This window comes from Atractosteus spatula, unplaced genomic scaffold, assembly GCF_055471065.1.
Source record: "Atractosteus spatula isolate fAtrSpa1 unplaced genomic scaffold, fAtrSpa1.hap1 Scaffold_70, whole genome shotgun sequence".
Classification (NCBI taxonomy): Eukaryota; Metazoa; Chordata; class Actinopteri; order Semionotiformes; family Lepisosteidae; genus Atractosteus; species Atractosteus spatula.
In genome coordinates this window covers 141,741-157,500 of record NW_028296902.1, presented here as the reverse complement: position 1 = coordinate 157,500, position 15,760 = coordinate 141,741, and positions in this window count along the sequence as shown.

Here is a 15,760-nt window from a genome sequence, read left to right as displayed (position 1 = left end):
TTGCCTGTTTCACAAATGATCGTATTTTACTAGAGATTCTGTTTGGGATTCAGATGTGCATTCGGACAGCAATCCCTTTCAAGAAATGATACGTTCTGGATGAGGTCAAAGGTGCTGGAACACTGTATTTCGGATGCGAATGTGTGTCTCCTGCTTCAACGCAGTGGCATATATAGATGTGCTCCTGTAATGTCTTGGTACATGCCCAGGGCAGTAAGCAGTCTGAGGATATATTTCCAGACGGCATAGAGCAGTGAAGCAGTGAAGTAGTGCAACACACTGGATCATTATATTATTAGAATCTATTTGTTTAACATGCACGGGTCTGTCTCAATGGATGCAGTGCTCCTGAAAGGGCTCTCAAACCCTGCATTTCAGATGATTAGCTGTATCCCTCACATGTGGCACCTCAGAATGACTTCTACTTTATTCTGCTTAAATTATTACATTATACATAATTTGAGTTCATTTTTAAAAGTAAAAGGTAATGAAAGGAATGAAAGATATGTAGCAATCACATTGTAACAGGGGTGACAGTGACTTTTTGCTTGTACTAAGCATTAGTACCTAAGTCCACTAATGGACTTCTGGTACCTTTAGGGTACAGTGTTCCCTGAAGGGCTCTCAAACCCCGCATTTCAGATGCATAGCTGTATCGCTGATGTGTTGCACCTCAGAATCACTTTTAAACCTTACCTCTGGTATCTTTAATCCCTATTGCTCAACACATGGTGAAAGTATCGCATACATGTGTCTGAAAATGAGCAATGGGCCCCTGAGAGACTCATTTGCCTGTTTCACAAATGATCACATTTGACTAGAGATTCTGTTTGGGATTCAGTTGTGCATTCTGACAGCAATCCCTTTCAAAAAACGATACATTCTGGATGAGTTCAAAGTTGCAGGAACACTGTATTTAGGATGTCTTTGCAGATATTCTGTGTCTCTAGCTTCAACACAGTGATATATATATATATGCTCACTGATTTTTTGGTACATGCCCAAGTCAATAATCATTATGAGGATTTATTTCCAGATGTGCTAGAGGTAGTGTTGTGAAATACTTTATCACACTGGATTGCAGGTTTAAACCCCCTGCACTCTTACTCCTTAAAAACCAACAAATGCAGATATGTAGCAATCACATTGTAACAGGGGTGACAGTGACTTAATGCTTGTACTAAGCATTAGTACCAAAGTCCACTAGTGGACTTCTGGTACCTTTAGGGTACGGTGTTCCTTGAAGGGCTCTCAAACCCCGCATTTCAGATGCCTAGCTGTATCGCTGATGTGTTGCACCTCAGAATCACTTTTAAACCTTACATCTGGTATCTTTAATCCCTATTGCTCAACACATGGTGAAAGTATCGCATACATGTGTCTGAAAATGAGCAATGGGCCCCTGAGAGACTCATTTGCCTGTTTCACAAATGATCACATTTGACTAGAGATTCTGTTTGGGATTCAGTTGTGCATTCTGACAGCAATCCCTTTCAAAAAACGATACATTCTGGATGAGTTCAAAGGTGCAGGAACACTGTATTTAGGATGTCTTTGCAGATATTCTGTGTCTCTAGCTTCAACACAGTGATATATATATATATGCTCACTGATTTTTTGGTACATGCCAAGGGCAATAATCATTATGAGGATTTATTTCCAGATGTGCTAGAGGTAGTGTTGTGAAATACTTCAACACACTGGATTGCGGGTTTAAACCCCCTGCACTCTTACTCGTTAAAAACCAACAAATGCAATTCACTACTAAAAATTACTGCATTTTCTCCTAGAAAGAGCTCTCAATTAATGAAATGCCCCATTGAACTGGCCCTGATTATACAATGCAAGGAGAAGTCTTCTAAGCCAATACTTGTAACCAGAAAGAGGCTGTATTTCAATTATACAATATACAAAACAATACCATTTAACACAAAGATATAGTCCACACCTCAGCATGCACATGATGAGATTCTTGATATTAGATTAGTAAAAACAATATCAATGCACTGAGAGACGCTTAAGAATAAAGATGCATCAGCCTGACTGCATATTAGTTTTAAAGGGTTATCAGCAAATGCATTTAAAAGAAAAAATGTAAAGTCTTACCTCTTGATCGTAGTGGTGATTCAATATCCAGGACCTTAGTCAAGTCTCAGAGTTACTGTACCTCCTGTCTCAATTACAGGTGAAAAGTGAAAGGTATATTGCACTCAGCAGAAAGTTACCCCGAGCAAAGATTCCACCCATCCCAGAAAACAGCACTCCCCTTTGGCAAAGCAGTGGGTGGAGGAAGCCTTTGCTACCATTATCAAACACAGAAATCGTTATAATTTAATTTTAAAAACATGGCTAAGCATGGGTTTAAAGTATATTCAACGGTGCAGGTGCATTCAAAGAAATAGAGTTTCCCAAGCCCTCAGAAAGAATTACCATTTCTAAAGATGTCTAGTTTCAAGCATTAACATCCAAACTACCTGTCTTAGCTGGAGCAGGGAGTTTGCTAAGCCACCTGAAAGAATTACCATATCCAAAGATGTCTAGTTTCAAGCATTACCATCCAAAGTACCTGTCTTAGCTGGGCCAGGTAGTTTGCCAAGCCATGTGAAAGAATTACCATTTCCAAAGAAGTCTGTTGTAAGCCAGGTTCAATCATGACCATCCAAAGTACCGGTCGTCCCTTTGGGCGAGAGGGTTTCCTGTGTGTCTAGGATGTGTTCTTCCCTTAAACTTGGCCCTGATTATACAATAAAGGATAAGTAACCAGAAAGAGGTGGTATTTCGATTTTACAGTACATAAAAAATACATACATTCCACAGTGTTACAATATCACATTCCTGATATTAGATTAATTAAAAATATCAAGGCACTGAGGCTAATTAATAAAGATGCTTTTGACTGACTGGACCTTGGAGCAAGGTGTGTAAATTACAACAGACATCTTTAGAAATGGTAAATCTTTCAGGTGGCTTGGCAAATTTACTGCCCCACCTAAGACAGATACTTTGGATGTTAATGCTTGAAACTAGACATCACAACTGATCGTATTTTACTAGAGATTCTCTCTGGGATTCAGATGTGCATTCGGACAGCAATCCCTTTCAAGAAATGATACGTTCTGGATGAGGTCAAAGGTGCTGGAACACTGTATTTCGGATGCGAATGTGTGTCTGCATTTGTTGGTTTTTAAGGAGTAAGAGTGCAGGGGGTTTAAACCTGCAATCCAGTGTGATGAAGTATTTCACAACACTACCTCTAGCACATCTGGAAATAAATCCTCATAATGATTATTGCCCTGGGCATGTACCAAAAAATCAGTGAGCATATATATATATATATCACTGTGTTGAAGCTAGAGACACAGAATAACTGCAAACACATCATAAATACAGTGTTCCTGCAACTTTGAACTCATCCAGAATGTATCGTTTTTTGAAAGGGATTGCAGTCAGAATGCACAACTGAATCCCAAACAGAATCTCTAGTCAAATATGTTCATTTGTGAAACAGGCAAATGAGTCTCTCATGGGCCCATTGCTCTTTTTCAGACACATGTATGCAATACTTTTACCATGCGTTGAGCAATAGGGATTAAAGATACCAGATGTAAGGTTTAAAAGTGATTCTGAGGTGCAACACATCAGCGATACAGCTAGGCATCTGAAATGCGGGGTTTGAGAGCCCTTCAGGGAACACCGTACCCTAAAGGTACCAGAAGTCAACTAGTGGACTTAGGTACTAATGCTTAGTACAAGCATTAAGTCACTGCCACCCCTGTTACAATGTGATTGCTACATATCTTCCATTCCTTTCATTACCTTTTACTTTTAAAAATGAACTCAAATTGTGTATAATGTAATAATTTAAGTAGAATAAAGTAGAAGTCATTCTGAGGTGCCACATGTGAGGGATACAGCTAGGCATCTGAAATGCAGGGTTTGAGAGCCCTTTAAGGAGCACTGCATCCATTGAGACAGACCCGTGCATGTTAAACAAATACATTCTAATAATATAATGATCCAGTGTGTTGCACTACTTCACTGCTTCACTGCTCTATGCCGTCTGGAAATAAATCCTCAGACTGCTTACTGCCCTGGGCATGTACCAAGACATTACAGGAGCACATCTATATATGCCACTGCCCTGGGCATGTACCAAGACATTACAGGAGACACACAATCGCATCCGAAATACAGTGTTCCAGCACCTTTGACCTCATCCAGAACGTATCATTTCTTGAAAGGGATTGCTGTCAGAATGCACAACTGAATCCCAAACAGAATCTCTAGTCAAATATGATCATTTGTGAAACAGGCAAATGAGTCTCTCAGGGGCCCATTGCTCATTTTCAGACACATCTATGCAATACTTTCACCATGCGTTGGGCAATAGGGATTAAAGATACCAGAGGTAAGGTTTAAAAGTGATTCTGAGGTGCAACACATCAGCGATACAGCTAGGCATCTGAAATGCGGGGTTTGAGAGCCCTTCAGGGAACACCGTACCCTAAAGGTACCAGAAGTTTACTAGTACAAGAATTAAGTCACAGTCATCCCTGTTACAATGTGATTGCTACATATCTGCATTTGTTGGTTTTTAAGGAGTAAGAGTGCAGGGGGTTTAAACCTGCAATCCAGTGTGATGAAGTATTTCACAACACTACCTCTAGCACATCTGGAAATAAATCCTCATAATGATTATTGCCCTGGGCATGTACCAAAAAATCAGTGAGCATATATATATATAAACACATCCTAAATACAGTGCTCCTGCACCTAACAGTAACCCTAACCTACCTAATGATTTAAGTAGAATAGATTCTTATAATGTAATGATAAAGTGTGTTGCACTACTTCACTGCATCAAAGCTCTATGCCGTCTGGAAATAAATCCTCAGTCTACTTATTGCCCTGGGCATGTACCTATAAATCACTGAGCATATATATATATATCACTGTGTTGAAGCTAGAGACACAGAATCACTGCAAACACATCCTAAACACAGTGTTCTTGCACCTTTGACCTCATCCAGAACGTAACATTCTTCGAAAGGGATTGCTGTCCAAATGCACATCTGAATCCCAAACAGAATCTCTAGTAAAATATGATAATTTGTGAAACAGGCAAATGAGTGTCACAGGGGCCCATTCCTTATTGTTAGACACATATATACAAAGCTTTCACCATGCATTAAGCAATAGGGATTATAGACACCACAGGTAAGGTTAGAAGTCATTCTGAGGTGCCACATTTGAAGGATACAGCTAGGCATCTGAAATGCAGGGTTTAAGAGCCCTTCAGGAGCAATGCATCCTTTGAGACACACCTGTGCATGTTAAACAAATGATCATTTCCTTCAGCATTAGGGACTAAATATACTAAACGTATGATTCTAAAATGTTATTTTCACATATATTAATGTAATGTAATGCTTATGCTTTATAAACAAATCTAATTAAAAAAAGCTTAAGTTTTGTATTTATCTTGTACCATAGAACATGATTTTCTTTGTATTTCAAGCCCACAAAGTGTGCAAATGACGTACTACATGATATAAGGACGATTATCACATGCATATCGATATTATCTTTCTTATGAAAATGCATTCCTTTCATTACCTTTTACTTTTTAAAATGAACTCAAATTGTGTATAATGTAATAATTTAAGTAGAATAGATTCTAATCATATAATGATCCAGTGTGTTGCACTAGTTCACTGCTTCACTGCTCTATGCCGTCTGGAAATAAATCCTCAGACTGCTTACTGCCCTGGGCATGTACCAAGAAATTACAGGAACACATCAATATACAGTATATCACTGCGTTGAAGCAGGAGACACACAATCGCATCCTAAATACAGTGTTCCAGCACCTTTGACCTCATCCAGAACGTATCATTTCTTGAAAGGGATTGCTGTCCGAATGCACATCTGAATCCTAAACAGAATCTCTAGTAAAATACGATCAGTTGTGATGTCTAGTTTCAAGCATTAACATCCAAAGTACCTGTCTTAGGTGGGGCAGTAAATTTGCCAAGCCACCTGAAAGAATTACCATTTCTACAAATGTCTGTTGTAATTTACACACCTTGCTCCAAGGTCCAGTCAGTCAAAAGCATCTTTATTAATTAGCTTCAGTACCTTGATATTTTTTATTAATCTAATATCAGGAATCTCACCATGTGCACGCTGAGCTGTGGAATATATGTATTTTTTATGTACTGTAAAATTGAAATACCACCTCTTTCTGGTTACTTATCCTTTATTGTATAATCAGGGCCAAGTTTAAGGGAAGAACACATCCTAGACACACAGGAAACCCTCTCGCCCAAAGGGACGACCGGTACTTTGGATGGTCATGATTGAACCTGGCTTACAACAGACTTCTTTGGAAATGGTAATTCTTTCACATGGCTTGGCAAACTACCTGGCCCAGCTAAGACAGGTACTTTGGATGGTAATGCTTGAAACTAGACATCTTTGGATATGGTAATTCTTTCAGGTGGCTTAGCAAACTCCCTGCTCCAGCTAAGACAGGTAGTTTGGATGTTAATGCTTGAAACTAGACATCTTTAGAAATGGTAATTCTTTCTGAGGGCTTGGGAAACTCTATTTCTTTGAATGCACCTGCACCGTTGAATATACTTTAAACCCATGCTTAGCCATGTTTTTAAAATTAAATTATAACGATTTCTGTGTTTGATAATGGTAGCAAAGGCTTCCTCCACCCACTGCTTTGCCAAAGGGGAGTGCTGTTTTCTGGGATGGGTGGAATCTTTGCTCGGGGTAACTTTCTGCTGAGTGCAATATACCTTTCACTTTTCACCTGTAATTGAGACAGGAGGTACAGTAACTCTGAGACTTGACTAAGGTCCTGGATATTGAATCACCACTACGATCAAGAGGTAAGACTTTACATTTTTTCTTTTAAATGCATTAGCTGATAACCCTTTAAAACTAATATGCAGTCAGGCTGATGCATCTTTATTCTTAAGCGTCTCTCAGTGCATTGATATTGTTTTTACTAATCTAATATCAAGAATCTCATCATGTGCATGCTGAGGTGTGGACTATATCTTTGTGTTAAATGGTATTGTTTTGTATATTGTATAATTGAAATACAGCCTCTTTCTGGTTACAAGTATTGGCTTAGAAGACTTCTCCTTGCATTGTATAATCAGGGCCAGTTCAATGGGGCATTTCATTAATTGAGAGCTCTTTCTAGGAGAAAATGCAGTAATTTTTAGTAGTGAATTGCATTTGTTGGTTTTTAACGAGTAAGAGTGCAGGGGGTTTAAACCCGCAATCCAGTGTGTTGAAGTATTTCACAACACTACCTCTAGCACATCTGGAAATAAATCCTCATAATGATTATTGCCCTTGGCATGTACCAAAAAATCAGTGAGCATATATATATATATCACTGTGTTGAAGCTAGAGACACGGAATATCTGCAAAGACATCCTAAATACAGTGTTCCTGCACCTTTGAACTCATCCAGAATGTATCGTTTTTTGAAAGGGATTGCTGTCAGAATGCACAACTGAATCCCAAACAGAATCTCTAGTCAAATGTGATCATTTGTGAAACAGGCAAATGAGTCTCTCAGGGGCCCATTGCTCATTTTCAGACACATGTATGCGATACTTTCACCATGTGTTGAGCAATAGGGATTAAAGATACCAGATGTAAGGTTTAAAAGTGATTCTGAGGTGCAACACATCAGCGATACAGCTAGGCATCTGAAATGCGGGGTTTGAGAGCCCTTCAAGGAACACCGTACCCTAAAGGTACCAGAAGTCCACTAGTGGACTTTGGTACTAATGCTTAGTACAAGCATTAAGTCACTGTCACCCCTGTTACAATGTGATTGCTACATATCTGCATTTGTTGGTTTTTAAGGAGTAAGAGTGCAGGGGGTTTAAACCTGCAATCCAGTGTGATGAAGTATTTCACAACACTACCTCTAGCACATCTGGAAATAAATCCTCATAATGATTATTGACTTGGGCATGTACCAAAAAATCAGTGAGCATATATATATATCACTGTGTTGAAGCTAGAGACACAGAATATCTGCAAAGACATCCTAAATACAGTGTTCCTGCAACTTTGAACTCATCCAGAATGTATCGTTTTTTGAAAGGGATTGCAGTCAGAATGCACAACTGAATCCCAAACAGAATCTCTAGTCAAATATGTTCATTTGTGAAACAGGCAAATGAGTCTCTCAGGGGCCCATTGCTCATTTTCAGACACATGTATGCGATACTTTTACCATGCTTGAGCAATAGGGATTAAAGATACCAGAGGTAAGGTTTAAAAGTTATTCTGAGGTGCAACACATCAGCGATACAGCTAGGCATCTGAAATGCGGGGTTTGAGAGCCCTTCAGGGAGCACCGTACCCTAAAGGTACCAGAAGTCCACTAGTGGACTTAGGTACTAATGCTTAATACAAGCATTAAGTCACTGTCACTCCTGTTACAATGTGATTGCTATATATCTTCCATTCCTTTCATTACCTTTTACTTTTTAAAATGAACTCAAATTGTGTATAATGTAATAATTTAAGTAGAATAAAGTAGAAGTCATTCTGAGGTGCCACATGTGAGGGATACAGCTAAGCATCTGAAATGTAGGGTTTGAGAGCCCTTTCAGGAGCACTGCATCCATTGAGACAGACCCGTGCATGTTAAACAAATGATCATTTCTTTCAGCATTAGAGACTAAATATACTAAACGTATGATGCTAAAACGTTATTTTCACATATATTAATGTAATAAATGATTGCTTATGCTTTATAAACAAATCTAATTAAAATAAAAGCTTAAGTTTTGTATTTATCTTTTACCATAGAACATGATTTTCTTTGTATTTCAAGCTCACAAAGTGACCAAATGACGCACTACATGATATAAGGAAGATTATCACATGCATATCGGTATTATCTTTCTTATGAAAATGCATTCCTTTCATTACCTTTTACTTTTAAAATGAACTCCAATTGTGTAGAATGTAATAATTTAAGTAGAATAGATTCCAATAATATAATGATCCAGTATGTTGCACTGGCCTGGTCAGCCTGGCCTGGGGGATGGTGCACATAGCACTTTCAGTGCTGGAGGTGTTAATGGGGGAGGTGTTGGAGATTGGCAGCTGTGGGGGATGGCTGGGTGAGTAGCTATCAGGGTTTGTAGCTTTTCCTTTGCATCTTGTCCTCTGTGGCCATGATTAAGAGGGACGGCCGGGGGCATTCGTATTGCATTCGTAAATTGTATTTGTTGGTTTTTAAGGAGTAATAGTGCAGGGGGTTTAAACCTGCAATCCAGTGTGATGAAGTATTTCACAACACTACCTCTAGCACATCTGGAAATAAAACCTCATAATGATTATTGCCCTGGGCATGTACCAAAAGATCAGGGAGCATATATATATATCACTGTGTTGAAGCTAGAGATACAGAATAACTGCAAACACATCCTAAATACAGTGTTCCTGCACCTTTGAACTCATCCAGAATGTATCGTTTTTTGAAAGGGATTGCTGTCAGAATGCACAACTGAATCCCAAACAGAATCTGTAGTCAAATATGATCATTTGTGAAACAGGCAAATGAGTCTCTCAGGGGCCCATTGCTCATTTTCAGACACATGTATGCGATACTTTTACCATGCGTTGAGCAATAGGGATTAAAGATACCAGAGGTAAGGTTTAAAAGTGATTCTGAGGTGCAACACATCAGCGATACAGCTAGGCATCTGAAATGCGGGGTTTGAGAGCCCTTCAGGGAGCACCGTACCCTAAGGGTACCAGAAGTCCACTAGTGGACTTAGGTACTAATGCTTAATACAAGCATTAAGTCACTGTCACCTCTGTTACAATGTGATTGCTACATATCTTCCATTCCTTTCATTACCTTTTACTTTTTAAAATGAACTCAAATTGTGTATAATGTAATAATTTAAGTAGAATAAAGTAGAAGTCATTCTGAGGTGCCACATGTGAGGGATACAGCTAAGCATCTGAAATGTAGGGTTTGAGAGCCCTTTCAGGAGCACTGCATCCATTGAGACAGACCCGTGCATGTTAAACAAATGATCATTTCTTTCAGCATTAGAGACTAAATATACTAAACGTATGATGCTAAAACGTTATTTTCACATATATTAATGTAATAAATGATTGCTTATGCTTTATAAACAAATCTAATTAAAATAAAAGCTTAAGATTTGTATTTATCTTGTACCATTGAACATGATTTTCTTTGTATTTCAAGCTCACAAAGTGACCAAATGACGCACTACATGATATAAGGAAGATTATCACATGCATATCGGTATTATCTTTCTTATGAAAATGCATTCCTTTCATTACCATTTACTTTTAAAATGAACTCCAATTGTGTAGAATGTAATAATTTAAGTAGAATAGATTCTAATAATATAATGATCAAGTGTGTTGCACTGGCCTGGTCAGCCTGGCCTGGGGGATGGTGCACATAGCACTTTCAGTGCTGGAGGTGTTAATGGGGGAGGTGTTGGAGATTGGCAGCTGTGGGGGATGGCTGGGTGAGTAGCTGTCAGGGTTTGTAGCTTTTCCTTTGCATCTTGTCCTCTGGGGCCATGATTAAGAGGGACGGCCGGGGGCATTCGTATTGCATTCGTAAATTGCATTTGTTGGTTTTTAAGGAGTAAGAGTGCAGGGGGTTTAAACCTGCAATCCAGTGTGATGAAGTATTTCACAACACTACCTCTAGCACATCTGGAAATAAATCCTCATAATGATTATTGCCCTGGGCATGTACCAAAAAATCAGTGAGCATATATATATATATATCACTGTGTTGAAGCTAGAGACACAGAATAACTGCAAACACATCATAAATACAGTGTTCCTGCAACTTTGAACTCATCCAGAATGTATCGTTTTTTGAAAGGGATTGCAGTCAGAATGCACAACTGAATCCCAAACAGAATCTCTAGTCAAATATGTTCATTTGTGAAACAGGCAAATGAGTCTCTCTGGGGCCCATTGCTCATTTTCAGACACATGTATGCAATACTTTTACCATGCGTTGAGCAATAGGGATTAAAGATACCAGATGTAAGGTTTAAAAGTGATTCTGAGGTGCAACAGATCAGCGATACAGCTAGGCATCTGAAATGCGGGGTTTGAGAGCCCTTCAAGGAACACCGTACCCTAAAGGTACCAGAAGTTTACTAGTGCAAACATTAAGTCACTGTAACCCCTGTTACAATGTGATTGCTACATATCTCCATTTGTTGGTTTTTAAGGAGTAAGAGTGCAGGGGGTTTAAACCTGCAATCCAGTGTGATGAAGTATTTCACAACACTACCTCTAGCACATCTGGAAATAAATCCTCATAATGATTATTGCCCTGGGCATGTACCAAAAAATCAGTGAGCATATATATATATATCACTGTGTTGAAGCTAGAGACACAGAATAACTGCAAACACATCATAAATACAGTGTTCCTGCAACTTTGAACTCATCCAGAATGTATCGTTTTTTGAAAGGGATTGCAGTCAGAATGCACAACTGAATCCCAAACAGAATCTCTAGTCAAATATGTTCATTTGTGAAACAGGCAAATGAGTCTCTCAGGGGCCCATTGCTCTTTTTCAGACACATGTATGCAATACTTTTAACATGCGTTGAGCAATAGGGATTAAAGATACCAGATGTAAGGTTTAAAAGTGATTCTGAGGTGCAACACATCAGCGATACAGCTAGGCATCTGAAATGCGGGGTTTGAGAGCCCTTCAGGGAACACCGTACCCTAAAGGTACCAGAAGTCCACTAGTGGACTTAGGTACTAATGCTTAGTACAAGCATTAAGTCACTGCCACCCCTGTTACAATGTGATTGCTACATATCTTCCATTCCTTTCATTACCTTTTACTTTTAAAAATGAACTCAAATTGTGTATAATGTAATAATTTAAGTAGAATAAAGTAGAAGTCATTCTGAGGTGCCACATGTGAGGGATACAGCTAGGCATCTGAAATGCAGGGTTTGAGAGCCCTTTAAGGAGCACTGCATCCATTGAGACAGACCCGTGCATGTTAAACAAATACATTCTAATAATATAATGATCCAGTGTGTTGCACTACTTCACTGCTTCACTGCTCTATGCCGTCTGGAAATAAATCCTCAGACTGCTTACTGCCCTGGGCATGTACCAAGACATTACAGGAGCACATCTATATATGCCACTGCCCTGGGCATGTACCAAGACATTACAGGAGACACACAATCGCATCCGAAATACAGTGTTCCAGCACCTTTGACCTCATCCAGAGCGTATCATTTCTTGAAAGGGATTGCTGTCAGAATGCACAACTGAATCCCAAACAGAATCTCTAGTCAAATATGATCATTTGTGAAACAGGCAAATGAGTCTCTCAGGGGCCCATTGCTCATTTTCAGACACATGTATGCGATACTTTCACCATGCGTTGAGCAATAGGGATTAAAGATACCAGAGGTAAGGTTTAAAAGTGATTCTGAGGTGCAACACATCAGCGATACAGCTAGGCATCTGAAATGCGGGGTTTGAGAGCCCTTCAGGGAACACCGTACCCTAAAGGTACCAGAAGTTTACTAGTACAAGAATTAAGTCACAGTCATCCCTGTTACAATGTGATTGCTACATATCTGCATTTGTTGGTTTTTAAGGAGTAAGAGTGCAGGGGGTTTAAACCTGCAATCCAGTGTGATGAAGTATTTCACAACACTACCTCTAGCACATCTGGAAATAAATCCTCATAATGATTATTGCCCTGGGCATGTACCAAAAAATCAGTGAGCATATATATATATAAACACATCCTAAATACAGTGCTCCTGCACCTAACCGTAACCCTAACCTACCTAATGATTTAAGTAGAATAGATTCTTATAATGTAATGATAAAGTGTGTTGCACTACTTCACTGCATCAAAGCTCTATGCCGTCTGGAAATAAATCCTCAGTCTACTTATTGCCCTGGGCATGTACCTATAAATCACTGAGCATATATATATATATATCACTGTGTTGAAGCTAGAGACACAGAATCACTGCAAACACATCCTAAACACAGTGTTCTTGCACCTTTGACCTCATCCAGAACGTAACATTCTTCGAAAGGGATTGCTGTCCAAATGCACATCTGAATCCCAAACAGAATCTCTAGTAAAATATGATAATTTGTGAAACAGGCAAATGAGTGTCACAGGGGCCCATTCCTTATTGTTAGACACATATATACAAAGCTTTCACCATGCATTAAGCAATAGGGATTATAGACACCACAGGTAAGGTTAGAAGTCATTCTGAGGTGCCACATTTGAAGGATACAGCTAGGCATCTGAAATGCAGGGTTTGAGAGCCCTTCAGGAGCAATGCATCCTTTGAGACACACCTGTGCATGTTAAACAAATGATCATTTCCTTCAGCATTAGGGACTAAATATACTAAACGTATGATTCTAAAATGTTATTTTCACATATATTAATGTAATGTAATGCTTATGCTTTATAAACAAATCTAATTTAAACAAGCTTAAGTTTTGTATTTATCTTGTACCATAGAACATGATTTTCTTTGTATTTCAAGCCCACAAAGTGTGCAAATGACGCACTACATGATATAAGGACGATTATCACATGCATATCGATATTATCTTTCTTATGAAAATGCATTCCTTTCATTACCTTTTACTTTTTAAAATGAACTCAAATTGTGTATAATGTAATAATTTAAGTAGAATAGATTCTAATCATATAATGATCCAGTGTGTTGCACTACTTCACTGCTTCACTGCTCTATGCCGTCTGGAAATAAATCCTCAGACTGCTTACTGCCCTGGGCATGTACCAAGAAATTACAGGAGCACATCTATATACAGTATATCACTGCGTTGAAGCAGGAGACACACAATCGCATCCTAAATACAGTGTTCCAGCACCTTTGACCTCATCCAGAACGTATCATTTCTTGAAAGGGATTGCTGTCCGAATGCACATCTGAATCCCAAACAGAATCTCTAGTAAAATACGATCAGTTGTGATATCTAGTTTCAAGCATTAACATCCAAAGTATCTGTCTTAGGTGGGGCAGTAAATTTGCCAAGCCACCTGAAAGAATTACTTTTTCTAAAGATGTCTGTTGTAATTTACACACCTTGCTCCAAGGTCCAGTCAGTCAAAAGCATCTTTGTTAATTAGCCTCAGTGCCTTGATATTTTTAATTAATCTAATATCAGGAATATCACCATGTGCATGCTGAGCTGTGGAATGTATGTATTTTTTATGTACTGTAAAATCGAAATACCTCCTCTTTCTGATTACTTATCCTTTATTGTATAATCAGGGCCAAATAAATCTAAATCAGTGTCACCTGCTGGGTTCAAAACGCCTTCAGGAGACACCAAATAGGAGGCACTGGACTATAAATACCCATCCATGTTATAACACACTCACCAAGGGTTTTTTAGTTTAACTCTGAGCTTTGAGATATTTAATACCTATGGTACCCATATTCACCCTTTATTTAAGGGAAGTACACATCCTAGACACACAGGAAACCCTCTCGCCCCAAGGGACGACCAGTACTTTGGATGGTCATGATTGAACCTGGCTTACAACAGACTTCTTTGGAAATGGTAATTCTTTCACATGGCTTGGCAAACTACCTGGCCCAGCTAAGACAGGTACTTTGGATGTTAATGCTTGAAACTAGACATCTTTGGATATGGTAATTCTTTCAGGTTGCTTAGCAAGCTCCCTGCTCCAGCTAAGACAGGTAGTTTGGATGTTAATGCTTGAAACTAGACATCTTTAGAAATGGTAATTCTTTCTGAGGGCTTGGGAAACTCTATTTCTTTGAATGCACCTGCACCGTTGAATATACTTTAAACCCATGCTTAGCCATGTTTTTAAAATTAAATTATAACGATTTCTGTGTTTGATAATGGTAGCAAAGGCTTCCTCCACCCACTGCTTTGCCAAAGGGGAGTGCTGTTTTCTGGGATGGGTAGAGTCTTTGCTCGGGGTAACTTTCTGCTGAGTGCAATATACCTTTCACTTTTCACCTGCAATCGAGACAGGAGGTACAGTAACTCTGAGACTTGACTAAGGTCCTGGATATTGAATCACCACTACGATCAAGAGGTAAGACTTTACATTTTTACTTTTAAATGCATTTGCTGATAACCTTTTAAAACTAATATGCAGTTAGGCAGATGCATCTTTATTCTTAAGCGTCTCTCAGTGCATTGATATTGTTTTTACTAATCTAATATCAAGAATATCACTGTGTTGAAGCTAGAGACACAGAATATCTGCAAACACATCCTAAATACAGTGTTCCTGCACCTTTGAACTCATCCAGAATGTATCGTTTTTTGAAAGGGATTGCTGTCAGAATGCACAACTGAATCCCAAACAGAATCTCTAGTCAAATGTGATCATTTGTGAATCAGGCAAATGAGTCTCTCAGGGGCCCATTGCTCATTTTCAGACACATGTATGCAATACTTTCACCATGTGTTGAGCAATAGGGATTAAAGATACCAGATGTAAGGTTTAAAAGTGATTCTGAGGTGCAACACATCAGCGATACAGCTGGGCATCTGAAATGCGGGGTTTGAGAGCCCTTCAGGGAACACCGTACCCTAAAGGTACCAGAAGTCCACTAGTGGACTTAGGTACTAATGCTTAGTACAAGCAAAAAGTCACTGTCACCCCTGTTA